This window comes from Pseudomyrmex gracilis, unplaced genomic scaffold (assembly GCF_002006095.1).
Source record: "Pseudomyrmex gracilis isolate BER0280 unplaced genomic scaffold, ASM200609v1 scaffold_13, whole genome shotgun sequence".
Taxonomy (NCBI): Eukaryota; Metazoa; Arthropoda; class Insecta; order Hymenoptera; family Formicidae; genus Pseudomyrmex; species Pseudomyrmex gracilis.
The window spans coordinates 1,186,045-1,213,847 of record NW_018020597.1 but is presented as its reverse complement, the minus strand read 5'-3'; the positions used below and the strand labels follow the sequence as shown (position 1 = coordinate 1,213,847).

General features: G+C 47.1%; 1 protein-coding gene across 1 annotated transcript in view; it reads left to right on the top strand.

The window, feature by feature from the left end:
• Positions 1 to 369: 369 nt before the first annotated feature.
• The window catches only part of LOC109863836 (CUGBP Elav-like family member 4), a 596,712-nt gene continuing 569,278 nt past the window's right edge, over positions 370 to 27,803 (top strand). Inside the window, exon 1 of the mRNA XM_020444444.1 lies at positions 370 to 413. The gene's annotated coding sequence lies outside the window, so the exon portion shown is untranslated. The remainder of the gene's footprint in view (positions 414 to 27,803) is intronic.

Below are 27,803 nucleotides of genomic sequence, written 5' to 3'. Positions count from 1 at the left end.
TGTCGGGGGAAAAGGCGGACACTCGAGCTACAGACCGCGGCATTCACATAGGTGAGGTAGTACGGAAGTCGAGCATATCGGAGATTCGGCGCGTTTATGCAGCGTGTACTACACGAGCGAGCAAGCGAGCCTTTATAGTGAGCGAAGAATCGGAGTAGATGGCAGGGAAAGAGCGAGCGCGCAGGGGAGTAGAAATGGCATAGGAAAACGAGGAACGCGCGCGCGAAAAGGAAGGCAGCAGCAGCGAAAAGAGGGAGGAGTTGCTGCATACAGAGAGAGAGAAAGAGAGAGAGAACGAGGGTTGTTATTGCAGATTGCGTGGAGCGTAGAACCGAGTTTGCGTTACTCAGCGCCGATGGAAGCAAACGAGAAGCAGCTAGATTCCGTCGGTCCGTCGACCGTGTGCGACACAGGTATCTCAATAACGAAAATCTATACCACAGTTTCATTTGTCTGCCAGGCACGACTTTATTTGCGAATCGCCGAGGAGTCGGTTTTCGGACGCGGTCCCGAGGGGGGGAGGGGGGAGCGAAATCGGTATAATTCGGATATCTGTGTGACAAAAGGCCGAGAAAATAAAATTTCACGCCGCGATGGAAAATTTCCGAGTAACCTCGTCGGCGTGTGGCCGGGCGCAAGGCCGCACGGTAACATCTCTACAGTTTTATGATGCGTTCCAATCAATAGGATAAAATGGCGTAGATAAATTCTCATTGGTGGAAACTGTATTTTTTGGCTCTCGCGCGCGTACAGCACCGGCGACGCAACAACCGTCCGAATATTTTTTGTTGCAACGAATTGCTTGTGTGCCGCAGTGCATATTTCGACGACTATTACAGAAACATGATAACACTCGTGTTAAATACGTATCCAAATAAAAACACAGAGAAAGATTTATTTATATATAAAAATATATGTGGGCTATGTGCGTAAAAAAAACAACATATCTCGCGAAAAATGCTGTGTAGTGCGCGCGCAAAATAAATTTTTTCTCTGCTCTTTTTTTTTTTGCAAATTGAATATTTCCATAGCTCGCAGTCGATACCTTTCGCTTCTTTTTGTTTTGTTTATTTTTTTGTTTTTTGTTTTTTTTTGCGAAAAACACGCTACAAAGGCGAATCATCATTGAATAATTGCTTCCCGATTTTTAATACCGCGCGATTCCTTTCTTTGGCGGGTGCGCGTGATCGAGTTAAACGCGCAATCCTGCGCTACAATCGAATCGTTAGCTCTGGCCGTTAATGAACACCAACTGACGTCGCTCGTATTTTATTTAATAGCCGAAATGGCAGGCGCTGCAGGCAGTCGAATTGTGTTTTGTAACAAACAACAATGGGGCGAAGCACAATTCGGAACGACGTATTCGGACGTAATGCAGGCTCGGATTATTGGATCTCTGTGTATATACAGCCGTTGTTGCGGTATATGTATATAATATAAAATACACGCCGGCGTCTGTAATTAATTAAATAGGGTTCGCCCAGTGACTTAATGACGAAACGTCGGAATCGCTAAATTGGAGCCGTCTGAGTTCTGCTTTTCAGAATAACTGTCCGGATGCACGAAAAAATATACTTACGAACTGCTGAAACGCAACGCGCCCGAGTGAATTTCCCTCCCCGCTGTACAATATTTTACACACCACATATACGTAACTTACTTTAACCAGAAAATACTGCATCGAACGATATTGGATGTGTTTAACGGTAATTCTAATTCGGGTCCTGCGAGAGAGGGAGGTGGATAAGCGAGGGGGGCAAAGAAGCGAGAGAGGCGGATGTCGAAGAGTCGGGGCCGGGATCGATAAATTTCGATTCACGTGCCGATACCGCAATTTCTAAGTATACGGAGCGCACGTGCCGGTGCACACACAATATCGCGCGCATGCACGCACACGTAACGTTCGTCGCGCGTGTATACGCGGCGGATACCGCACCACCGTGGCACCACCGAGCGTAATCGCGTACATACGCACACGTTAGTTCCCTTTACTGCACTCTATTCGGTTCTATTCGGTGTTTACGGCTGAAAGCATTAACGGAGAAAGAGCGAGAGTGTGCGGGCGACAGAGAGATAAAGACAGGGAGAGAGAGGCAGGGAGAATCGCATTATTGCAACTCGCTCGACCGAACCCCGCCGCCGCCACCGCCACCACCACCACCACTACCACCACTATCCCAGCTGCCGCCGCTGTACCAGGGTGTAACAGACTCCCCCCGAGCCTGGTTCCAGCTCCGAACCAATAAGGTCATTTTTCTCCTGTATAATCCAGCCAACCGGCAAACCGGGTATCCCGTTTGCGCCGAGTTAACGCAGAGTTAATAGCCGGCCCATAATGTATCGAAGCCCAGGAATATTAAAGGATTATGGTGGCGCGCGCGGCCGCTCTCCGCCAAGTCATCGAAGCGAGGCCGAGGGACTTTTCGGGCCGCCCGATTCGCCCTACTTTCCGGTTTTATGCCTGCCGACTTAAAAGTTGGAGGAGAAAAACGATAACTCGGAGAAGCCGGCCGGCCGATCACAGCGTGCAGAGAATTAACGATACTTCTTTTTTTTCTCTCCTCTCTTACAGGAGCAAAAAAAAAAAAAACTATATTAAAACTAAATTAAAAATATTTGTATATTGTTCCGAAAAGTAATATTAGTCAAGCAACACTTGATTTTTGTTACTTAGTTTTATATTACATTGATTATCTCTCTCGCAGCACGACGAGAATTCATCTTTTTAAAAAATATCGCGTCTCTTCTTACGCTTCCTTTCACCGCGCGCTACTCTCTCATAATGGGCCCATACTTTACACTGAAAATTTATTGCGCACACACACACGCGCGCACAGTGTAAGCAGGTAAGGTGTGCATCTCTTGTGAAAAAAAAATATATCTTAATACTTTTACGCGTAAAAAAGTCGTGGACGACGTTTAGAGCACGAGCGAGGCGATCCAGCGCGAGAGGAGAGAAGCGGCTCGCCGGTACTTGCGGTCTGGTAATGTTGTTTTAAGCGCGGCACTTACCACAGCGACAAATAATCATTAGGCAGAGTTCAGCGGCTCTCGCCGGAGGGAGACTTGGAGGGTAGCGCGCGCGCGCGCGCGAGAGGGACGGCGGAAACACTCGCGCTCGCGCGCGGCCAGTAAATATCTTTCCTACCGTTTTCGTCGCCGCTTACGTGCACAGGCCTCCACAGACCACCTCCACACACACACACACACACACACGTGGGCAACACACGTATCCCCACATTCCTAAGCCAGATTATCCCCTGAGGGATCGCGGAAATATATTTTCATCTGCACGTGTATTTCTGCACACTCAAATATATCGGTCAGCCAAGCTTGCATCGCGGCGAACAAATATCGCGAATATACACCAGACCGCATAGAAACGTGTTGTGGGCTACTGTATTAAACGCAACGCGCGCGCAAGTGGAAAAAACAAAACCGGTATTCGCGATTTCGCGTAAAATCAGTTTCGAATTTTACATGAAAACGCCACAATTTTGGATTCGTTTGTTTGTTTTTTTTATTTTTTTTATTTTTTATATTTTTATATTTTTTTTCGACAGCACACATCGGAGCTCGAAAATTTTTGAGAACGAATAAGATGTCGGTGTCTCTTGGCGGCGCACCAATTTCAGATGAATCTTCGAGAAAACTTGTGCCATTTCTAAAACATTTCACTTTTGCACCGAGAATCGATACTGAAGATATGAATTTTTGTTTTATCGCGTGTACATCTTCTCTTTTTACTTTTCTCTACGCTCGCGCGTACACGTGAGACATATCTTGCCGTAAGAGGCTTTTTATTTTGTACAGTATAAAGTTATCGGACACGTGTGAGGTCAATCGTACGGACTTTCGAGCGGTAAATATCAGGAGGATGAAAAAGTTCGTCGTCTATGACGCTGGCGAGACCTATGTGACGCGCGCGCGAAACTGCACGTTTGACGACGACGCTCGGAATAAATAATTACGTTTAATCTCTCGGAAGCGCCGTTTTCCCGTTTATAATTCACCGGCTACACGCCCGGAGAATCGCGTCAGCGATTTAGTATCATACGTGTTAACGCCGGACCTCCTCCCCCCTCACCTCTCGCGGTGGCCACCGACATCGTCGGGAGAGAGAGCGAGAGAAGAGACGAGACGGGAAGAGAGCACGGAGGTTGATGCACGAGGGGCGCGAGTTTTATAAACTGGAATGAATGCGCGGGCTCGAATGCAAACTGCGGGCTTGGGAGAGGTCGCGGGGTCAAGGGTTGGAGGTTTATCTTCCCGCAGTTGCGAAGCGATACGCCCGCCATTGAAGTTGCGGCGGCATGCGGGTCGGCGTGTGCGCGCGGGGGCGCCGGTTGCAGCACACTCGCGGGGTGTTACAAGTCGGGATTCGGAGCAGATTACGTCACTCACCGCGCGCACGCTGCGATAGTTGCATCCGTATGGCGCGGTTCTGTGAGGAGACATGCGCTAACTTTGAGCGTTTCCTTCTGAAATCTCGTTTGAAACAGATATTAAAGAAACTTTCACGGTTTTCGGAGTCTCCCAAAGCTTTTTCGAGACGACAAAAGACGTCGAATGATAATAATTTAGCGATTTTATTTTTGAGACACGGCCTGGTGTACGAGGAGAGCGCAATTTGAAACGAGCGCGTGCTACGTTGTAAAACCGAAAGGTCTCTCTTTCCCTCTTTTGCGGTTTCGTGTCCTCTCGTTCATTAATTAATATTCAGGCAATAATCGTATCGATACGCTCAAATGAACAGGACACGGACTCCGGTAATGTGAAATCGGTGTAGGAATGAAAAACTTCGCGTAATTAGAATCGCCCGCGCTCACGCTCTTCTTGCGCGGCCCGGGGGAGGCGGAAATTGGCGTTTTCTTTCCGCTATTATCCACGCTATCTGGAATTAATGTTCGCTACGGGGCGCAATTTACAATTTGCATATTACATCGAATATTATGTGACCACTGCGACTTTTCAAGGCGCGGCGCGAGCACGCGTGTGCTCGCAATTATCGAAATAATATGCGGTTCAACAATTTCGTGATCTATACAGCGAGAGAGCGAGCGCGCGAGCGCGATATCGCGTTACACCCCACACGCCCGATATAATTACATTGAATTTAATTAAATATACACAGCGCGTGTTTCTTCGTTAGTATGGCGAGCATGCACATCGCACGCCGCGCGATAATAACGATAGCGTAAACGAATAGAGCCCATATCGTTAAGGTGTATTTACATAGAAACATTTTCAAATATCTCCGAGAGACCGGCTTATTATACACAATTCGCGAATATCTTTTACGCGTACGTATAATATTTCAAATTATATATGTGCGTACATATCTCTTTCATAAATTTTCCGTCAAAAATAATATTATAAAACAAAACAAACGGCTTCATTATTGGCGAAAACGACTTTCATTATTATTTTACGCGTATTTTGCCGCGTCAAAGACGAGGGAATATAAAGCGATATTGGTTTGAAAATGATGACGGAGCGATATCATAGCGCGGTGAAAAGCGCTCGTTATAAATTAGCTATATTCTTATATCGCTATATCGGGGTATTATTATCGGTTTCACGGCGCGCGCCGATTATCGATGCGCTTTATATTAACACCTCGTAAAGCGCGCGCGCGCGCGCACGCGGGAAGCTTATAAGAGACACAACGATCGCCGCTAAACTTCGCAAGGAAATTAAACCGATAGTCCGACGCGGACGCCGGGGCTCATTTGCATCAATTACTGACCCCCGAAGTTTCTTCTACGGCGAATTAGCCGCCGGGGAGCGCGTCGAATGCGAGATAAAAGGAAGAAGAGGAGGTAGCGGGACCTATTAAAATAAAGGAGAAAAACAAGTTTCGAGATAGTTGCGTTACGAGCGACGGGGGACGCATAACGATCCGTGGCTCGGCGGTCGGCTGAGTTACGTCGCCCGCCGGGAAGTTATGCTCTCTGCTTATCTTCCGAATTCCGCGCTTGTCCTGCACGGCAGGACGGCATCCCTTGGTGCTTTCACCTCGGCGGACGCGAGAAAGGACCTGGCGAAACGTCGGCCCTGATAACCCTCAATAGTATCGTGAATCTTCACACACCCGAGAACTGCCCCGGTGAAACTGCTTCTTCTTTTTCTTTGTTCGGCTTTTTTTTTTTCAAGAAGAAGAAGTGGGACTCTTGACACCCAATAATGCGGTATTGAAATATTAAAATTTATAAAAAACAATATTTAATTAAGTATTCCATTAAAATATCAATTAAATATTAAAAACAATAACATATTCGCGACTTTTTTAGAACTTGATTGGAATTAAATTTCTCTCTCTTTTTCTTTCTTTTTTTCAGATAAAAAAATTTGTTAAATTTATTAATATTATTAGATATAAATGAAAAAAGACGAAAGATCGTTGCATGTTGACTTTTCGTATTGGCGATTCACACACAGACAACAGATTCACAATATCCTGCCGCGTCGACGTTTAACGCCGAGTTCATTGATACGATCGACGCGCTCGAGCGATCGATTAATGAAAGCGGCTGGTACCTATGGTCGTCTCTGGTCCGAAGCGCGTTTGGTAAACGATGGAAATGTGGATCGGTAAAACCGGCAACGTAAAGAGAGGCGCGAGCGTACGCGGACCGCTATAACATGTCGCGAGGGCGGAGAGAGTGAGAAGAAGAGAGAGAGAGAGAGAGACGGCGAAAAAACGCAGAAACGAACGGCAGAATTCCGCGCTTGCAGCCTCGTCGTCGGTGACCGTAGCCGCGCGGATATTGTTGGACATTCCTCGGGTCGTGCGAATGCGGTCATCTGAATGCCGGGCGCGTAAACCACGCCGAATGGCCCCGCGAGTCTGGGTCGTGCGGAAAGGGCAGGGACTAACGGGGACGTTGTAAAGGGAGGAGGGTGCGACGAGCAGGGTGGTTAGGCGCGGGATACGGAGGAACGAACAGGAAGAGGGATAGAGACCGAGAAAGAGGGAAGATGAGAGAGAGGAAGAGAGACACGCTGTTGGTCGTATCGTGGAAAATCTACCCACCGCTGCCGCAGCTATGCCGCCAAATCGCGTTCGCGCTATTTTAATTAATCGCCGCCGTTCGGAACGCTGATTCGCGCGCGCGAGCGAATCGCGCGTCGTTTTTTTTTTTTTTCTTTTTTTTGATGAGCCGGAGCGCGATCGAGCGGAGAAATCAGATGGGACATCGTCAATGAGTTGGTTAAATTAGTGAAATTTAACTCGCGTTTTCGAACGTGTTTTTTTTTTTTTTTTTTTCAATTCTGCATAAAAATGAAGACCAACTTTTTTTTCGCGTTTATCTTTATAACACCTGGAAAATTTTCTCTACAGATATTTAATTTAAAAATAATTGCTCAATTGTCATCAGAAAAGCTGATTTAACTGATTCGCGAAATGAATTTCTTTGTTAAAAAAAAAAAAAAAAAAAAGAGATGTGTCAGAGCGATCAATCTTCCGTTTATCGCGCGCATGTAAATTCATAGGAGAGTTCTGCGACAGCTATCTTCGGCGCGGTTGTCGCTCTTCTATAATCCAGGCGTTATCCTGCAAGCGAAGGCGCACCGTGTAGTCGGATATCGCCAAAGCGCACGGGACGCTACATAACGAGACACGTCCGACATTTAACGGATCCAAGATATCCCCGTCGAATGCTTCAATCAGGATCCAACGGGGGGCGACGTGAGGGAAGAGCGGGCTGTGAGGGCTTTATATGTCATTCAGCGAGTATACACCGGCGTGCGCCTGCAGCCCGGTAGGTTTAATCAAACACAAGCGCACAGCCGGTGCGGCGCGCAATGCGAAAGGGTGCGGGCGGTTGTGTGGGGGATCGCTATTGAAACTCCGGGCGTCGTCGTCGTCGTAGTCGTCGTCGTCGTCGTCGTCGTCGTCGTCGGGAGGCTATTTCGTTAGCACGGCAATTGAAAAATACAAAGCTGGGGAAAGAGCTCGCACTAGCTTCTGCCGGACCTAAAGAGGATTCGGTAGCGCACAGTCGAGCTTCCGTTTTCAAACATTGTATGTATTTCCGTGGCAATTGGTGAATACGCGATTGTTCACTTTTGCGCACGTTATTATGATTTTGTTTTTCTACGGAGATCAAAGCACGTTTTTTTGAGGGGTGGGAGGGGGACTGTGTTAAAAAATTAATTGAAAATCCACACACGCGTGAAATGGTTGTTATCCGAGTTTCTTTCCAATCAATAAGTTATTTATTATTTAAGGTCTGATAACTAATGCGCGATCGCGCGCGCGCGCCATGTGCGGCAAAAAAACAACTGTCAAGTGAATTTATTCAGGTGTATCGATTTTGATTGCAAGAATCGATTAAATTCTAGACGTGTTTTAGTACGAAACGATATAAAAACGAAAACGGTATAAAACGCGCGCGTGCGCTTGCTTTCTGGACCAGATACGCCGAAAAAATCGAAGCTCTTTCATTAACCATCGCTGTAGTTAAATGCAACAGAATATATGGTATTGACGCCGCAACAAAATTGTTTTTGGCCCAGCAGTTTGGCTTTTATTTGGAATATATGGGTTTTGTAAAATATATATTCGAAAAAAAAAAAAATAACCTGTTTCTTGCTTTTTCGGAGTTGTTCGCATTTAGTTTTTATTCAGATCGAAATAACGAGTAATGTAGGTTACCGATGTCAAGCGCGGAACGATTCTGTAAACCGTTCGATCGTTATCGATTCGATTATCAGCGGTTTTTATTATCTTCGTACCGAAATGAGAGTCATAAATTTTCTGCCGTAAATATCGCGGGAATGATTTCTGCTCTCGTTCACTGCGCGTGTCGATTTGATTTTCGCGACGCCGCTCGGTCTCTAGTTAGAAAATAAATTATACATAGTTACGAAATATAGTTTATTTAGACAACGTTATATTATTATTATAAAGAATAGCAACTAATTAGTTTAAAAAATTAGTTCAATTGGGGGGTTTGCTTTTACGCAGACTGTGTAAAAAAAAAAATAGAAGTATTGTCGATAACGTGCAGCTTATATACATCTAAAACGAGAGAAAATGTACGAGAATTTCACGAATGTGTCCGGACGCTTTATCGCGATATAACCACGTAGGCGTGTATGATATCAGGCAGGCGTCTGACACCGCTCGTGATTACTGCCATAAAAATTTATACGCGTCGTCCATCGGACATCGGCGACGGCGCGCGATACTCGTGTAATAAAGTGAAAACGACCGTCCGAGATTCGCGAAGGAAATAAATCGGCGGCGAGAGCGGAGGACTTCGGAGACGATCGCTCTTTCGGTACTTCTCAGTCACCCCGTTGAGCCCCGCTCGGGCGGGGGGGCTCCGCATATATCGCGAAAGTCTTCTGGAAACGATCCCGCAAGTCGTAAACAACCCCGAAGCTCGTCTGGCCTTCCAAATATATGACGTAATATTTTTGTGCGTGACAGATCCCGCGGGCATTTCTACGACCATCGATCGGGAAGGTTCTATATACGCATCGCGCTCGCACACGCAACGATTCTTCCGCCTCTCTTCGCAGTCCGAAACGAAGAAGATTATTTCTGTCGTGCAAGAGAAATGATACAGAAGTGATTTCGAATATATACCTCAGAAGAAATAGAGATTGTCGGTTATTCTTTGTACACAAGCAAAACCTTACTTTATTGATGGCTGATGTAGAAAAAAGAAAAGCGCAAATTAATCGTTTCTTCCGAACGTTCTTGTGCGCGAAGCAAAATATTTTTTTTACATACAATAAATCATATGTGGCACACGCAGACACAATCAGAAGACGCGGAATAATAATCGAGTGATAAATAAATCAGACGGTCAGACGGAGTCGTATCTGAATATTTGTACAAAGGAGAGAACACAAGCGCAACAAAAAAAGCGCGGGGACATTAACCTGAGAAACGGCTTGGTCACGAGAGAGTAAACAGGAAACGACTGCCGTCACGGCGAGCATATACCGGTAACAAGATATTGACACTGGCCGATAATGGCTGTTGCGCTGGCTGACGGCCGCGACTTGGCCGAAAAGCCGAGCGGCGACTTGAGAAAATAGGGTTGAAATTGGTGAGAGGCCTCACCAATGGTGAGGCCGACTAGCCGTCTCTCTTTCTCTGTGTTCCTTCGAGATGCTTTTCCGCTCCAGAAAATCGTCCCTATCGATCCGTTCTCTACGGTATCGCGATGTCGACTACCTGGCGACACGTTCCCGCAAGATTGGAGAATTCGATTGTATGTGTTAGCGCAAATAAAAAATCGATTCTCTAATTTCAACGCGCGAGCAGAAGCGTTTCCAGAACGGAATTGACTTTTCAATTTCGCGATATTCAAAATTGAAACACTTAATATTTGACTTATCTTCTCTCGGAGAATAATTGAGAACGCTTATCAAAGCGTTGCGCGCGGCAAGGAAATTGTTCATTTAAATCATGTGTTTGAAGTAACAAATGACACGTTTGTGTCTTTTTTTTATTTCGAAAATAATTCCGGATTGCTCTCGCGAGTGTCACTCGGAGGACATTCGTACCGTTACTCAATAATCCAAAGCGAGACAATGAAGTCTGAGTCGAACGTAATATAATTGGAATCTTAACACGCAAGACAGACACGGAGACCTGTTCGATATATGACACTCATATTCAGGTGAAACGTACCGCGTTTCGAGGAACACGATCTTTTCCAGGAATATCGAATAATCCGGGACACATCTGCCGGTTGAGCTGATATCCGTCTTTGTCTCCGCAATGGTTGCCGTGTGATTTATACGCTGGGATATTGGCTCCAAGATGGCGTTACATCCGCAGTGATGGATCGGGTACGTCTTCTGGTACAATCGCCGCTGAAGTCGCGACTGGCAAGTTGTTTCGCCCGTTCCCGATGTACTGCGAAGCGCGAATTATATTCAGAAATTAGAGAGAACTCTCGTTTATTCCATCGGTATGCTCTTTGAGCGCGAGACGATTTTTAAGATTGACGAAATTGACGTGTCGTAGAAAAATTACTTCCCTTCTTTCTTTTTTTTTTTTTTTTGGATAAAACCAGAATAGTCCGGTTCTTTCGGCGCTTATTTCTTGTCGAACTAACGAATAGATCGTCGTCGTCGTCGTCGTCGTCGTCGTCGTCGTCGTCGTCGTCGTTGTCTTCGTCGTCGCCACTCGAACGAGACAATATTGATGTGCGATGAGTTCAGGAGGTCCGGAGCAGGCACCATGGAACAACTTGCTCGTCGCCGATAGGACGAGTGTCCTCTCGTTTTTCGAGTGGAGATAAATGCGGCTGGGGTCAGTTCCGGTTTTAAGACCGATTCCGTCAGCCGGCAACTGCCGCTAACATCTTAATGGAAATGTCAGACAGTAATCTCGAAGCTCTCTTCACTCCGCAACCGCATCTAAATCTCTCCCCCGCACAGTGGTTCGTCCGGTCTTTCCCGGACGAATAGGGCAAAGATGATAAATCTATCACACCATCCGCGCGCTGCTAATCACTTCGCGTTATTCAACATGAGTTATCGCGATCAAGCGGCGGGCATCCATCAAGGTGCGCATCGCGAGCGCGCGCGCGCGCGCGCGCATCTTATTGTTATTCCGCGGTGTTTGTCTTGCGGCTTGACGCTTACACAAATATACGACGTTACATAGTTGGAGTTTCATGCATGTTTCATCTTTAATACATAACTATGCCCGGGGAGAGAGCCAGGCGGCATGCCTTGAAGTAGGCCCCCCGCGCGAAAATAATGCCGCTATGCAGCAGCCAAGTAACAACGGGCGCAACTTTATGCACGTGGCTGCCAACGACGGCGCAAGATATGTCCGGGGGTGTGCTGCACACGCCGGTTTCGTGAGAGCGCCGCATTTGCAAGACGAAACGGTTTCATTTCCTGAAATCCATTTTAGCGCCTCGCCTTCTGACAGGGGTATTAGTAGTACACAGACCCAGGCCAGAAACTAGCCGATTTTATACGCGCGTGAGCACCGGCGCACTCGTTTGTCGTCTTCATAACGGCTGCTATTTTCTACGACGTAGACTACGAGGAAGCCGTCGTCGGGGAGGCCGTTTGTAATTGCGCCTCGTCGCGCTTGCAATTACGAACGGATTGAACCTCAATCGACGCGCCATGTACACGCAGCCGACACGGTGCGAATGCAATCGGATACCATGTATATATATAGACCCGCGAGTCTCGAATGCTATTAATTAACGCGCGCAATATGACCGGAGAGTTTACAGTTAACCTACTGTCTGTTTCTCTCTTGAATTTTTTTCCCCGACAAAAACGCAATTCGCGACAAGAATAACTTGTCAGCTGTTACAATTCATTAAAAAACTAACGTTGCGCAAACTCGTTTGCCCGATATACGATGCGAGCTTGGGAGGGAAGGGGGGAGAGGGGCAAAATCTCGTCGGTTTTTTTTTTTCCATCGCGCACACAATTACACATCCTACCGACAGAAGGATCTGCGTTTGTTTTTTTGTCTCTGCAAGCAAAACGTTCGCGGTTGCGGCACCGCCCTGTCGCCGCGGGACGCGCGCGCACAAACGCGCGCGAGCACACAGCCCTCGTATTTTATGCAGTTCACCGCGAAAGCGACCGGCGCGCGGCTATAAACCGTAATGTATTAGCAGGGAAATGCAAATTGAGCGCAAAACCACGGTTCGAAACAATGCTTTTAGTCATGGGACGAGGCGGGTGTGTGTTGCCGGCCGGCCGAGACCGGCGGACCCGATGCGAGCGCGCGCGATGCCAGCTACTTCGTAAATTAACATTAATCTATTATAAATAAACGTTAACTCAAATTAATGCTAATGCCGTGTCCGCGTTGAAACCGATAGCAGCTCTCGACGTTGGCTCTTTCGCCACGTTGCGTAGCGCGTAACAGTTGTTCCGATCGTTGTTAGCTAATCGCTTGCTCTCTCTCCGCGAAATAAATTGCGGGTTGGAAAATTCAGATCTGATGACGAGAGTGTAATTTTTGTTGCTCAGAAATTTGACGCTCTCCTAAAAAAAAAAAAAAAAAAAAAAAAAAAAAAAAAACGACACACTATTGCAGCGAACACGATCGAGAATCCAACTTATTCGCGCGCGAAGCGACGTGTATTTTTCCTGACACCTCGCCGCAATTACGCGCGCGAGTGATAGGAGCTCGCACGAAGTTGACGAGAAGGAATTGGGCGCATATGAGACGCGCGGCGGTGTAAACGGGAAAGCGTGTGATATCGAATTTCGATACTAAGACGATTCGGGTGTCGTCATCGCCGGCAACGCTTTCGTATCTGACACGCTGCCTCGGTTCATTATACGACGACGCGGGCGGTAGGGTGAGAAATGAGGAAAGGGAGAGGAAGAGAGAGAGAAAGAGAGAGAGAGAGTGAGAGAAGGGAGAAAAGGGAGAGAGGTAGGCAGAGAAAGCTGCAAAAGGACAGATACGCGAGAGGAAGCGAAGATGAGACCGAGGACGCGAGAGGTATAGGGACGGGGATAGCGAAGACGGAGAGGGATAGATCGAAGGCACGAGATACGTTATCTGAATTCAAAGCAGACGCTGTAACAATGTTTCGCTTTTGCCACCGCGTGCATAATGCAAGGTATCGAATTCGGGACGTACGAGCATGCATGCCGTTAGATCGATGGTGGCGTCGCTTTGCCGTGATATTAAGAATGGCGCTCGAAAAGAGAGAGAAATGCAACATGTGGCTGTGTCTCATGCGTCTACCATTATCTTCGGTGACTTTTCCCCCGCATTTCTTCCGCACAACCGTTGTATTCTGATACGTTTCCGCTCCTTTCCGCCCGGTGCTTTCCGTATCCGCTGTAAATTATAGGAATTGCTTGCGATCACACGTACGCACGTTCTTAAAAGCAATCGGATATACGCAGTCAGTTAAAAAATGTAAAAAGAAAAAATGTATATAGCTTTGTATATCTGTGGAGTGTGTTTTTTTTCAACGAGAGAAGAGGGTGAGATAAAAAGAGAAAAAGAAGGGAAAAAAAAAAAAAGATTGTCGAATCTAGTCGAGCCAGGATTCGCGTCCCTTTTTCCATCCACTTTCTCTCTTCCTCTCTGCATTCCCATCTGCCTATCTGGCTCGCGTCTTCTGGCGTTAATCCAGTTTCCATTTGCAAACGCGGAGCCTCTCTCGCACCGACGCAATGTACGCGGACGAGTTTGTCAGTGGAACAGCGCACTATTAAATCCTAACTGCGTTTGCGAGAGAGGCGTGCAAGGGCGGCAATGCGCAGTGAATGCACACACATTGAATAAATTAGAGAGCTGGATAAACACGCGGGGATCAGCACCGCTCGTCCCACTCGTTGGGGAATGATGCGCGCCAAGTCCCCCCCGCACAGTCCCTGGCCAACCCCCGCGGTGGCCTCTTCGTTCAGTTGTTCCGCAGCTACGTGCCGTTTTCGTCATTGTTGCCGGATGAAAGAGGCTAACGCGCGCGCGTATATATATCTCGACTACTTCCACCATTCCGGGCGGGAGCGCCCGCCGTCGTAAATGCGCGGAGAGAATATTGTTCATCCGCGTCAGACGCGCGCGCTCTATCCTCCCTCGCATCCCCGCCGTCATTTTTGAGAGGTATAACAGTATTACCGAATTACACACGGTTCGCTCGACACACGTGGATCGCATTTAGGCGCTACGAACGTGTAACGTTCCGCCTAACGGCGAAATGTTTAGGTACGCGCGTATAAACACGACGTTGCGCGAAGTTACAGAGCGGAAGATTTACAATGCATGTGAATCGGGCGTTTTGATTAACGACGAAAACAGCGATGCGTCAGTCGGGCGTGCGGGGTAATTTCTCAAAGCGATTATCCGCCCGCAGGTCGCGACGCTGCTCCTGATGAGACTGTACCTCACGGCGGTCCATAGTATTTAGACCGTGGCCTAACCCCGGGCTGCAGGCGCTGGCGACGTGGGACGTTCGGAGAAGGGTGAGACGGCGGGCGGCAATGTAATTAATAGGGAACACAATGGCTGTCTTGCGGAGACTGGGACGGATGGGGGTGGTTTCGGAGGCGGGCGGTTCTGCGGAGAGGACGCCAAGTAACGCGCGCGCGGTGGTCGTAATGCGTCCTGACGGATGCCGGCTGAAGGGGGACGACGTCTCTCTACCTACGTGGTCGTGACTTCTAGGTCACAATAGGGTCCTCCTCTCTTCTGCACATTGTGTTGTGTGCCGCACGGCACACGAATGTGGAGCGTGTACGCGTACGTCAGGCATCCCGACGCGCGAGGCATAGTTTACCTTCTCCTTCCCCTCCTATTCCGTCGTCTTATTTCGCAAAAAGGAAAACTGACCCGTCGGCTTTTCACAATGTCGTTTCGCAAGCGACGGCATCGAGAAACGTCGAGAGTCATCTTCGAGGATTTGCGCGAGTTTTTCTCTTTTCTTTCTTTTGGAGAAAAAGCCGCCGATATATGGTCGCGCGAAACTTACTTAATTTTCTCACACGGTCGGTGTCACAAAGAGTTTTTTTTTTGTTTCGCGTGTAATTGTTTAACATTTTCTAAAAAAATCGCAGATTTCTCTGCTTATAAATAGATGCATGAAGAACTTGCATGTGTTTCGTTGCATTCGTGTCAAATCCTCACGTGTCGCGTAGCTCCGCGTTATCGCGCCGCGCCATGCACTAAACACATAACTCGTTGCACGCGACTTGCGTCTTCGTTTCTTCGGAAGACGCGCGTTACGGATTCCGGAATCGCGTCTGTGCCTTATCGGCGTGCCGCGTTTCGGTTCTCAGTACTTATCGCGGTCACCGTTACACGGTCCGTGAGCGTTATCTCCGAACGGAATTAACCAGGCGGTGCCGATGTAACCTGTTCGTGCCGAAACAGCCCGGATGGCTCGGTCTGACGCCCCCTCCTAATGGTAATTCTAAGCACGGGCCGACCTTCCCGCACGGCAGTTCCTCAAAGTCCCGGCTAGCTATGCCCCCTTTCTCCCCCGTTCTCTACGTACCAAGACGAATGTGCGCGCACGAACCCGTGGTGGTTGTTGTATCCCTCCGCGTCCTTCCACATGAGGATCTTTGCGCCGCGCCACGCCACGCCGAGCCGAACCGAGCCGGTGCCAGACGTGAGCGCGCGCGCGGCTCGAGGGTTGCTGCGGTCTGTAACAGTCGAGCATGCACGGCTGAGCACGGATAAATGATTCAGAGTTTTGGAAATATGGAAAGTGGAGTGGCTCAGAGATAGATAAGCGGGTGTAGGCAGAATGCGGACACGCGCGCAAAAGCAGTAGGCAGCGGAGAGATACCGGATGAGAGAAGAGAGTCAGGTGTCCGTCTATCGAGAGTTGGCGCGGCCGATTGCCACGAGTGGCTCTCCTCTAGAATATGACTCTCGAATATACGTGTACACACTCCCACGGCAGTGGTGGTCAGTCCCTGTGATTTTCACACAGAGAAGAAGATCTCTCTTCTCCTTTTTTCGGCCCGAAATCGGCCAACGTGTGTGTTTGTACATATACATATATATATATATATATATACTATATATGTGCATATATACCGTCGACTTGCGTGAAATATGCTCGGCCGCGTTTACGCGATCGCACATAGATATCGCAAACTATTCACGGCCGGTCGGATCTATTCTCGATTTACTAGTACCGGTCAACACTCGCGTACCGAGTGAGTACGGAACTGGAATTGTATGGTCCGATGTATCTCTCGCCGGCCATCGGCCGCCGAATATAACGAAATTTCGCGACGGACCAGCGATTTTGACTAATGGGCAGGAAATTGCTGGGTACTCTTCATAAATCAGGTAGTCTAGACTTCGATTATGCGGTGAAACGTTGAGTGCGAGTCGCTTATTGATCGCGCGCTCGCGGCATCGATCGACGAAGTTGTTATCGCGCTATAAACAGCCGGGTGTAATCGGAACGCGACGATATGTTCGAGTCCTGTGATTGAAAGCACCGCGTCGTACGTGTAACACACTTGAATATCACATTGCCGCATCAAATATCTCTGATAGTTGGCGTAAAATGTGTGCGCGCTATTACATTACCGATGAAATTCATCATCATCGGTATTTGTAGACAGACACACACGGACGAGGTGCAAATGTTTCAAACTAATAATATAATTAAACATTTTTTGATGTATTATTCTGTAATATACATTTTACGGTAAATTATCTTTTAAAACGAGAAAAGTGACAATGAATAGGAGAGAGAGAGAGAGAGAGAAGAAATCTCAACGGGCTCTCGTCGTTGCTATTACGTTAATTTCGTTTTTCTCGGGGGAATATTTTCTTTCAATTTATACCGACGCTGCCTGGCCTGGTTATGACCGACCCAGTTTACTGTCGGAGGATGATATTCCGACGCTGAGAGGAGGAGAAAGACAGAGAGAGAGAGAGAGAGAGAGAGAGAGAGAAAGAGAGAGAGAGAGAAAGCGCCTTTCGCCCTAGTCTGATCCAAGGCTTACCAAACTTACTCATATCACGCTCCCCAGTCCTCGTACGTACTTATACACGGACTTGCGCCTATATCGGACGGGTATTTACCGAATTCGGCGAGTGTAAAAGTGGAAGCGAACGGAAATTAGGAACCATGTGGTGGAGAGAGAGTTTCGAGTGTTGGAATTTCAAAACGCGCTCCGACAACTCTCGTCGGACTCTGGAAAGAATCTGAAACTCGCTTCAAACTCTTCACACATACACACACACATCACGCGCTACATGTGTACATGCGGATATCTTGCTGCACGTGTATATACGCGTGTATACGAGTCGATATGTAAAGCAGAATAAGCGTTTGGCACAACATTTTTGCTCGATATGAAACCGAAGAGAGAGAGCGGTAGAAAAAAAAAAAAAAATCCTCGTTTAGTTCTGTGTTTAGCCGCCGTATGAGACAATCAACAACGTCAAGTTTCTATTGCGCGGTAATATTTGGGGTCTAGTCCAATTTCGATTTTGGTTATAAGCGATACCAAATACGCCAGTCAGTTTTGGCCAAACTTTGCGCTGCTCGATCACAAAGCCGGGGCAGAGAAATTCTGGTAACACCCCGTGGGAGCACTTCCACATACACACACGTCCACACACACAAACACACACACACAATCAGACACATAGATATATTTCCAATTTGTTATATCAAAAATAGAAAATCAATTTATAACGCTAGCGGCGATCGCAGACCGCGTATATGGTTTCCTGAGCAATTATCACGTTACGTTAATTTTACTATAGCCTGTAATTAATACGTTATTGCAAATTTAATCAATCATTGTATTATAAACTACCCGGCTTCCCCCGACCGTCCGGTTATAAGAATCGTTTTGCTACACAGCGAAAATTGCGGAAACGCAGGGGGGGTGCGCATTTTAATCATAGAAAATTTATATTAATGGTTCGTACGCCATAATTGGTATATTTCATAATTCGTCGGAGGGGAGGTAGCGCCGACCGGTGTGGTCGGGTGCGGTTTGACCTGACATGAGAGAGTTTGCGGTCGTCGTTTCTCTCTTTCCTTCTCTCTCTCTCCCTTTGAAAATCAAAACCGCTCCACCGCCGCCAGTCGCCCGGGTGGTTGCCCTTTTTTTCGGCGAAATAACGTTAATTGATTGGTAATCGCTCGTGCGTGGGTCGCTACGTCATCAAGAATGCATAAATATTTGTTTCGGGAGCGGCGCGCGACGGGACGAGGGAGGGAGGGGGGAGGGGACGCCGCTAAATGCCGCCGTCATATTGTGGCTATACAGTTATTAAAGCGCGCGCGAATGCCGCGCGAATTCGTGCGGCAGCTTTATTCGAATAATTTTCAAGTGGCCCGCGAATATATACATTGGCGGATGGCCGGCCAGTTGCGGCGGAAATTTAAATCCGGATGCGTAAGAGCGGGAATGCGTTAAAATGTCGTCGGGCGTTTGTAAAAATTGCCGGCTATCCATCGTTTTAATTCTTGGCGTGCGCTACCGCGGAGGGCAATCTGCGTGGTGTACGAATAAATTGCGAACGCGCAGCGTGAAGTTGATTTAATTTAATTTTTTTTTTTTTTTTTTTGCTGTAAAATACCGTAATCGCCGAATGTTCGCTTAGAGAGAGAGAGAGAGAGAGAGAGAGGGAGAGAGAGAAAAAGAGAGATTTTTCCATATATTTTTTCAACGAATCCGTCAGCGATAAAATCACGCGACCGTAACATCAAATCCTACGGTTCGGCAAATTGGAATCTCCGGTTTTACAGCGTTCTTGCCGACTAAATTGAAAGAATTACTCGCGCGATACACGTGTACACCGGGACCGCTAGGAAGGAAACGCGCCGCTGCATCCGAGTTATCGCGCTGGCGTTGGCGCTGTCACGATTGTTTTCGGATCGAGTGCCAAGACTGTAAAGTCGCGCTCAGACGCGAGAGCCTTTCTTCTTCGCTCCTTGCTTTCCCTCCCTTTTCTCATATTTTTTTTCTCATCCTTGATTTACCGCCGGTAATTCCGTTAAGAGGCCACTGTCGTCGATTTACGACTCGTCCAATGTTCTAATTCACTTTGCCACTCCCGTGTGTTTCGACCCCATCCGCTTCTGATACCTCGCGCGCGATGCGTGTTTCGCTGATACACATCGCCATTACTCGCTCGAGTTAAACGCGCGTCGCGCGTAACTCGAAAACACACTCGTCGTTCTCTGCGTGGCACATGATTCTTTTCCGCGTTTTTCCGCGGCTTGTGTGTATGCACATACGCGGAAGCGTTGTACCTGAAAACCTCCATGCAATGGAAGAGAAAGAAGAGAACGGCCCCGGTAATTGATTGACTCTAATCCGCAACTCTCGTGCGCATCGGCAGTTCCGGCGTAATGCGGCTTTACGACTTTCGCGATACACGCCGCCCGGTTCAGCCCGGTTTCCGCAGATGCTCTCAAGAGCGAAGGGAGGCAAACGATACGGAAGCGAATAACGTCGCTTTAATTAATTATTAAGCTTGACGGAAGAAACGGGTTGCCCGTCTCGTTCATCCGTGAGTCCCCCGGAGGGCCGCCCCAGCAGGCGTTAAACTTGAACACGCTCGTCGTGTTTATTTCACCGCCATCGACGAAGCGAAACGACTCGGCGCGGCCTCGTAAAACCACCGGCTTAAGTGGATGAAATCGACTTGCAAATATCACGAGCAACGACTACAACGGGAACAACAACGACGACTACGACGACGTCGTCGACAAGCGAGCAAGCTTCGTGTTTCGTTTGTGTAACGATGGCCGGCCAAGCGCGCGGTCGGGCTACTTGCGGAAGCCCCGACGACGCAAAGTTACATTTAAGTGGCGATATAAACGGCGAGTATTACGTTTCACCTCGTAAGCGCGCACGTGCTAGCCGAGGTCAAGCTACATTATAATGATAAGAGAGAGAGAGAGAGAGAGAGAGAGAGAGAGAGAGAGAGAGAGAGAGAGAGAGAGAGAGAGAGAAAGAGAGAGAGAGAGAGAGAGAGCTATTTGCGATGCGGAAGACTAGGCGGAAGCAGTTTCGGGTCAGATCCTCGTAGAACCTGAGACCGGCAACGCGCAAAACATTAAGTCGCATCACTGAAGGTTTCCTACTTAGAGAATCCTCTTCCCTTGAGAACACGAACGTAGCAAGTAATCTTGACTAATTCTGTGTTAATTGGTTCTTTTCAACATGATAAGCCAATCTTTTGCAAAAGAGTTATCGAACAAAACCTCTCTTGTAAAATTTATTCGCTAAAAAGTAATTAATACACATTTAATTGAAAACAAAAAAAAAATATATATATATATATAAAGTAACATGTTATAAAATAACATAATATTTTCTGGGTAATTTCTCGTATTTTAATTTGTCGAGAGAGAGAATATCCACTTTTTTCGATCTCTCTGTCTGATGGCGAAATAATAAAATGTATGAAATTCGATGTATAATTTTCACGAATAAGTTTCTGAAATATTCAATGTAGTAAAATTTTTCACTTTACAAAACGTCAGAGATAAAGGTTTGAAATTATTCAACAAAAATTGTATTAAATATAAAAATTGTATTAAATATATAAACAGTTTTTTTTAACGTGCCGTATTTCCGCAGTTATCTTACATTAAAACGGAGTAAATTTCCCCATTTTGAATAAATACGGAAGAAAGCGACGAAGCGACAAATAATTTTCGGAAACGTCGCTGGCGGGTAGCATCTTGCTGCATCTGTTTGCTAATGCTCGGCGCTAATCCGGCAAATCCCGTGGCACCCTCGCGCATTAAACTCGGCCTTAGATGAGCCCCGGAGATGGCGGAGGAAGAGAGGACGAAGGGTTACGTAGAAACGCGCTAGTTTCGAAAGCGAGAGACGAAGGACGAGAGAAAAGACAGAAAGGGCGGAGAATGGGCTTATGCGACGGAAGGGCGGGAAAGGGTGTTAGACAGAGGAACGGTGCGGGATACGGCGCGAGAGGTGGTTGCGTGGTAACGCTACTTGGCGATGAGGCTAATATGCATGCGCTCGACCCGGCCAAAGTTCACTTAGATCGCATTGCATTGCATTACGCGGTATTACAATGGTGCTCCATCTCATACGAAGAGACCGGTTGAAAACGGGAGGGGAGGCGGTGGTGGAAGAAGAGAGGAAGGGAAGGGCAGGTGAGAGAGGGAGAGAACTGGAACCATCCTCCTCCTCCCTCCCCTGGTTACCTCGTGTCGCTCGGCTTTATGTCCTCCAACCACCGTCCACATGGATCCTCTGACCTTTACGTTCTCTCGATGTGGCCAACCCTGTTGTTCCGTTCTTCGAAAGGCAAAGGGGCAACGCATGCTTAATAATTTACGCGGCACAAGTGGCCTGGAACTTTACCGTGAGTTATGTCATACTTGCCCATGCATTCTCGCGCGCGTGGACACGAGACCGTGTACACACACACACACACACGCGCGCGCGCGCGCGCACATACATATACCAACGAGTTGGCGTACGTGCAATGTTGGCCGATTCCGGTGATGCGGTCTTCGTCCATGTTGTGTGTGCGTGTGCGCACGTACGTGTGTTTGTGTGTGTACGGAGGGAGAGCTGCCAAGGTAACAGCATCCTACATGCGTGAATTATTGCACTAGGCTTTCTAGGGCATGCGCGCCTGATATCGCAGGGTTATATTTTTCGGGTGTCTTTTCCGCGCGCGAACGTGGTGGAGAGACGAAGCCGCCGTCGCTGCAGCCGCCACCGCTGGGATACACGTCGGGTTCGTTGGTTGGTTGGTTGAGTATATAAACCGGGTATACACCATGTAATACCATGACGACACCCGAGAGTAGGCCCCCGTGAAGTGCGCCCGGTATAAATCATGTGTGACTTAACTCGCTTTTCGGCGTGTGTATATCGGGCGGTGAAAAAACAGCGTAGCGCGGGCTAAGGTCAGTAATTTCAAGCGTAGCGCGAACCACCGAAAAAATAGTTGCGGCCTCTGACGGTACGAGAGAGAGAATGTCAGATATACACGCTCCCAATAGGAAGAGAAAGCCGTGATTAATTCTCCGGCGAGAGTACTTTTCTCTGAAAAACGGGCCGCGCTCCATCTCCCATCTCTGGAAACTGTTGGTTCTCTTTCGCATTGCCCGATTCGTTGTGTATCGGTTTACGTAAAAGCAATAAAACGTTCTCCTGTATATATGGTGTCTAACTTTTTTGACTGTTTCTTTTAAACGAGAATTCCTCATCGCGTGCACATAAACAAGTAATTGATTTTTGAACAAAGTTGCGATACGATTATATCAATTTCGTATTAAATTATAAGTCGCTAAAAAATCTACAACGCGAGGAAATAAGTTTTCTGAAGGGAATAAATAAAATATCTTGATGATGGGGGCATTAATTACTTTGTCGGAAGTTTTTAACAGCGAGAAAGAAGAGAAAGAGAGAGAGAGAGAGAGAGAGAGAGAGAGAGAGAGAGAGAGATCAATAGAAAATTATTTAAACGTTTCAGAAATGCAAAAACGAAATCATCACGTCTGAATTTGTGACGATAAAAAAATAAATAAAATCGTAAAGAATACGGGACACCCTGTATAAAACTGCTGATGATTTCGCTCGCGCTTTTTGTCCTAATCGTAACATTATCTACGGACCATAGCGCACTTTTTGCAGATCACATTTCGCATCCCCGGCGTTCGGTGAGAAATTCGTACACTTTCGGGCAATTTCCTCGCTGCTATAAATCAACGTCGACGTCGTCGAGTTTATCGCGTGTACGTTGAGCGTTGTCGATGTCGAACATTCTTCGCACCTTTTTCGCCATGGTTTCATTATAGCGAAAAATATAAATCAATAAGATTTACAGGCGGAGTCGCTGCATGTTACGTCGAGCCGACACGTCATTGATCCTCCAATATTTCGAGATTGACGCTACAGCAAGCTTGTCCCGATGTCAGCGAAATCTGGGAAAGCTTTCCAAACTGCGTCAAATTTTTCAAGGAAATATAGATGTGCGTAGCGGAATCGCACGTCGCGCAGTATTAATACCCATTGGGTCGTAAAACGCTCGAAAATTGGAAATAAAAGTAAAAAATCGTTTGTAATAAAAAAAAAAACAAGTGAGTTAACAATTTCAGCTGAAAAGAATAAAAAAATAAAAAAGAATATTACGCGGAGTAAGAGAAAGAGAGAAAGAGAGAGAGAGAGAGAAGAGATAGAGAGATCCGAATTATTACAAGCCCGGGCGAAATTTTCGCAAAATTTTCTTCTTTGTAACTCGGATTTATATTTCGGCTCGGTGTTTCAATTGAATGCTAAAGGGATGAAAAGTACTCGCGCGCGAAAAGGTGCTTGTTTCACAGCTCTTCGTCCCGATTCATTCTAGCGACAATGTTTCAGCTTGGACGAGCGAGAGCGAGGTAGCTTTTAAACAGAAACAAAGAGCTACTCCACCGGTTCGGCGAACTTTTGCGAGCGGAATACTTGGCCGAACCATTGTGCCGATCGCGTTTTCTTCCCCCTTCCCCCCCTCTTCCGAGATAGGAAACGATGTTTTCTTTCCATCCGCGAGGGCCCTGGCATTAACCTCGTCTCTATCCTCGTTTTCTCCTTAGAGAAGAGCAGAATCGATAAGCGTGAAGCCTGGCACATGTGTTCTAACTAAATTCGGAGATACGTGCGCCCGATGTTGCTTCTCATGCGTATACATGCAGACACACCGAGTTCCCGGCAACAATGGCAGCGGCCGCGTGCAGACCGTGATATTTAAATGCAGACGTTTTGCATCACGGATATTCGCGTTTACAGATATCAGGTCTGGCTGGCTGGCTGGCTGGCTGACTGGTAGTCGTCGTTTCAATATTCAGGCTTGAATATTGTAACGCAGAGAATGGTACAGAAAAAAAGCTTGTCGCTGTGCCTATGCGCGCGCGCGCGCACTCGCTCGCGGAAGCGCGACGCAGAAACTCGGATAAACAGTCTCGGTCGCAGTCGGAATTACAGACCCAATGTTTTTCGAAAAACAAAAACGTCGATTTTACACGACCAGCGAAATCGCGAATTCTATGTTTCCGCGTGTGGATCACTCGCGTGCAAAAATGGAGGGTCACGCACACACACTGGACCGGCTCCGGTTTTGCGATTAAAGTGGCATGCACGTTCACACGCGCTCGTCCGCTCGTGTGCGTGTTCGCTGAAGGGTCGACCATGGCACGATGGTGCGATCGAGTATCGCACGAGGCGATGACTCAGCTCGCCAACCCCCGTAAGACAGGGGAACCATTATGGCAGGTACCCTTTTCAGCGCTGCTATAGCAGAAACAGCGCCCATAAAAGCGGCGTAACGCCCGATGCTGTGATATATTTTTATCAAACGTGAGGCGTTTCGAAACAAATCGAGTCGCGCAAAATGTGTTCACTTCTCTTGTTTAACTACGACGAGTATTTGGTAAGCAATTCTCCTGTGATATTCCGACGGAAATTCAGATAACCTTAATCGAAATCAGATTCAAGAACAATTTTTTGTTGACTCACACATGTAACGAGGTCTGATTTTAGATGTTTTTTTTGCGTCAAACACAACTTTTGCAATGCAATTTTTAATATTTACGACAAATTGCGTTTATTTATTTTAACAAAGATGTTTTTTTCGGGTTTGAACCGCGTTAGTGTCATTTTTATACCGACGTTTCGTGAACATTACAGCTCACTTCATCGGGGTTTAAAGAGCAGCCTGATACTTTATTTATTTTTTTGTGATAATTTTTATTACTTTTAATATTATCCTGCCTCTCGTACGATCTTACTTTTAAATATTATCTCGCTAATTACCGACATTCACAAAACTCCGTTGCGCCAGAATCCAATTTCGATACGAATTCGGGTGAATAGGGTATCAAAGATTAAGGGCGGTCCGTGAAAATGGATGGTGCGCACACGGTTGCTGAGGGGGATCGCAGAGAGGTAGGCTAATAAGAGGGAGCAAAGACGCCCTCGCGTCGCCCGCCAAGTTCTCCGGCACAAGGGGAAACTCGCCCCCTCGTGCATCGAAATGGGGTAACGTCGTCGTAGGGGCGGCTCGCAGAGAACAGGGGGAGAGAGGGGGTGGTGGAGTGCGTGTACGTGTGCGTGTGTGCGTAATTTCCCCGTGGACGGTGGCGTCAGGACGCGCGGTGCCGATCGGACCGAGGGTCGTTCAACCATCAGTGTTGTCTCGTGTCTCGTGCGGCGTGTTGTAGTTTCTGTTTCTCTTGTGATCGTGAACGTGCTGTGCTTGTGGTCGTCTTAGTTTAGGATATTATCGTTTGAAGTAGAGCGAACCGATCGTCACGGTCACCGTCGCGCAAAATCGGACCAACAATCATCATCACGCGGCGACGGAAGTAATCTGTGAAACTGCCACCCGGCCGAGATATTCGACGTGATAAACTGGGTCTCTCGGAAACTGGAGCACAGCACTACGTGTACTACGTATACGAAATTAAGAATTAAAGGGGAAGCGCCCGAGCGTCGGTTTCGGACAGTTGTTACGTGCGTGAAATTCTCATTACAAGTCATCGTTTTCTTTGGATGTTGAAATTTTGGCGTTCAAAAAATAAAACAAAAACATCTTTGGAAGTTCTTTGAATTTTAAATTTTTGCTGGTGGATCGCGAGAAATAATGCTTTGCCGTGACGTTTGAAGATGTAGAAATATGTGTTTCGTGATGTGAACGTGCGGTATCGTGATCGGAGTAGTCGTTCTTTGTTATCGGATGTGTATCTATGTATTTGCGAACAGACGAAAGACGGGGAGAGACGTTACAAATTTTCAAAGAGACAGTGAATAAGAGACGACCTTTTGTTTATTATTATTGTGTGTGTGTGTGGCAAAAAGATACGTGACATCGACATCGTTTTCATCGAATCATTTCCTGAGCGACGTCATGCAACTGGTGCTCGTGCACATGCGCGCACGTGAAATCGTCTATCTGTAAACTCCGATCAGCTGTGTACGCAAAGTCGCAGATGTTATAGCGTGAGAAGTGCACTTCGCGCCACTTGACAGATTAAATGTCGTAAATGCAATAAATGTGCAATCGGTAATGACTTAAGAGACGATAAACGCGCATGTCGATCGTATATCGGCGTTTTTTTTATTCGTCGTAAAATTTTTAACACAGAGGAAACCATCAAACGTATCGTCGCATAGCTAATTTTCATGAACACATCGACGTCTCGTTGTTTCGCAAAATTCACTGATTTGCTCGCGCTAATAAAATCGGCGAAACGTTATTGAAAGCTTCTTTCTCCGTCGGTTTTTTTTTTTTTTTTTATTTGTTTTCTTCCTTCTCTCTTCCTTTTTTGTTATTAAGTATTTGTTTTCCTGTGCGCTCACCGCATTAGCCGCTTTTCACCCTCTTCACGGTCGTTCTATCTTGCTTTCTCATTCTCCTCTTTCCTTTTCCTTCGCCGTTCCCTCGCCGTGCCTCGCTCTGTTTTCCGTTCCTACGAAGATTACGGCATCGTGTATTTTTTTTTTCTTTTTTTATCGGGCTCCTGATTAAAACCAGACCACCCTTACCGACCGACCGTTAGCTCCTCGCCGTTTCTCGTGACTGCCGTTTTCGGCGAATAACGCCTCCGCTTCACGACAACCCTCCCTTCGAGGACGAGAGTTAACGAGTACCTCCGTGACGACCGATTTCTCTCCCTTCCTCCGTCCCCCTTCCCCGTCACGTGTCAAGTACTCACTGACTTCGTCGCGATAGTGCTTTATGCGCGTGGCGATAAGTAATCAACGGACTTCATCGGAGACCACGTGGTGACCATCAAGTGTTCGTCTTCGAAGGCGAAGGAAGAAAGAAGCGAAGAACGAGGGTGGATAATTCAGAGTGCGTTTAAAAGTGAAATTTAAAAAACGACAGTGAAAGTTTCCTTCGCACAATCTCACCCTCGACCCCTTTTAGGAAATGCTAATACCCGTATCGACGTCGCCCTCGTCCAGCAACGGCGAGGGCGCCATCAAGCTTTTCGTCGGACAGATACCGCGTCACCTCGAGGAGGACGCTCTCCGTCCGATGTTCGAGGAATTCGGCAAGATTTACGAATTCACCGTTCTCAAGGATAAATTCACAGGAATGCACAAGGGTAAGAATTAACGTCGAACACGTAAAAAAAAAAAAAAATAAATAAAATGTGGAAAAAAAAGTACTACGAGTGTGCACTTGTGCGCTTTTCGTTTTAGAGAAATTTTAACAAGTCCGTTTTGAAATCAAGTGCGGTTCCACCGCGGTGAAACTTGGAGAAGGCTTTTTCGAGTGGACAATTAGGAGCGAAATTCCAGGTCTCAGCGGGTATATTAAAATTTTTCAATTCGTTACCTCTTACGTCATCCAAACG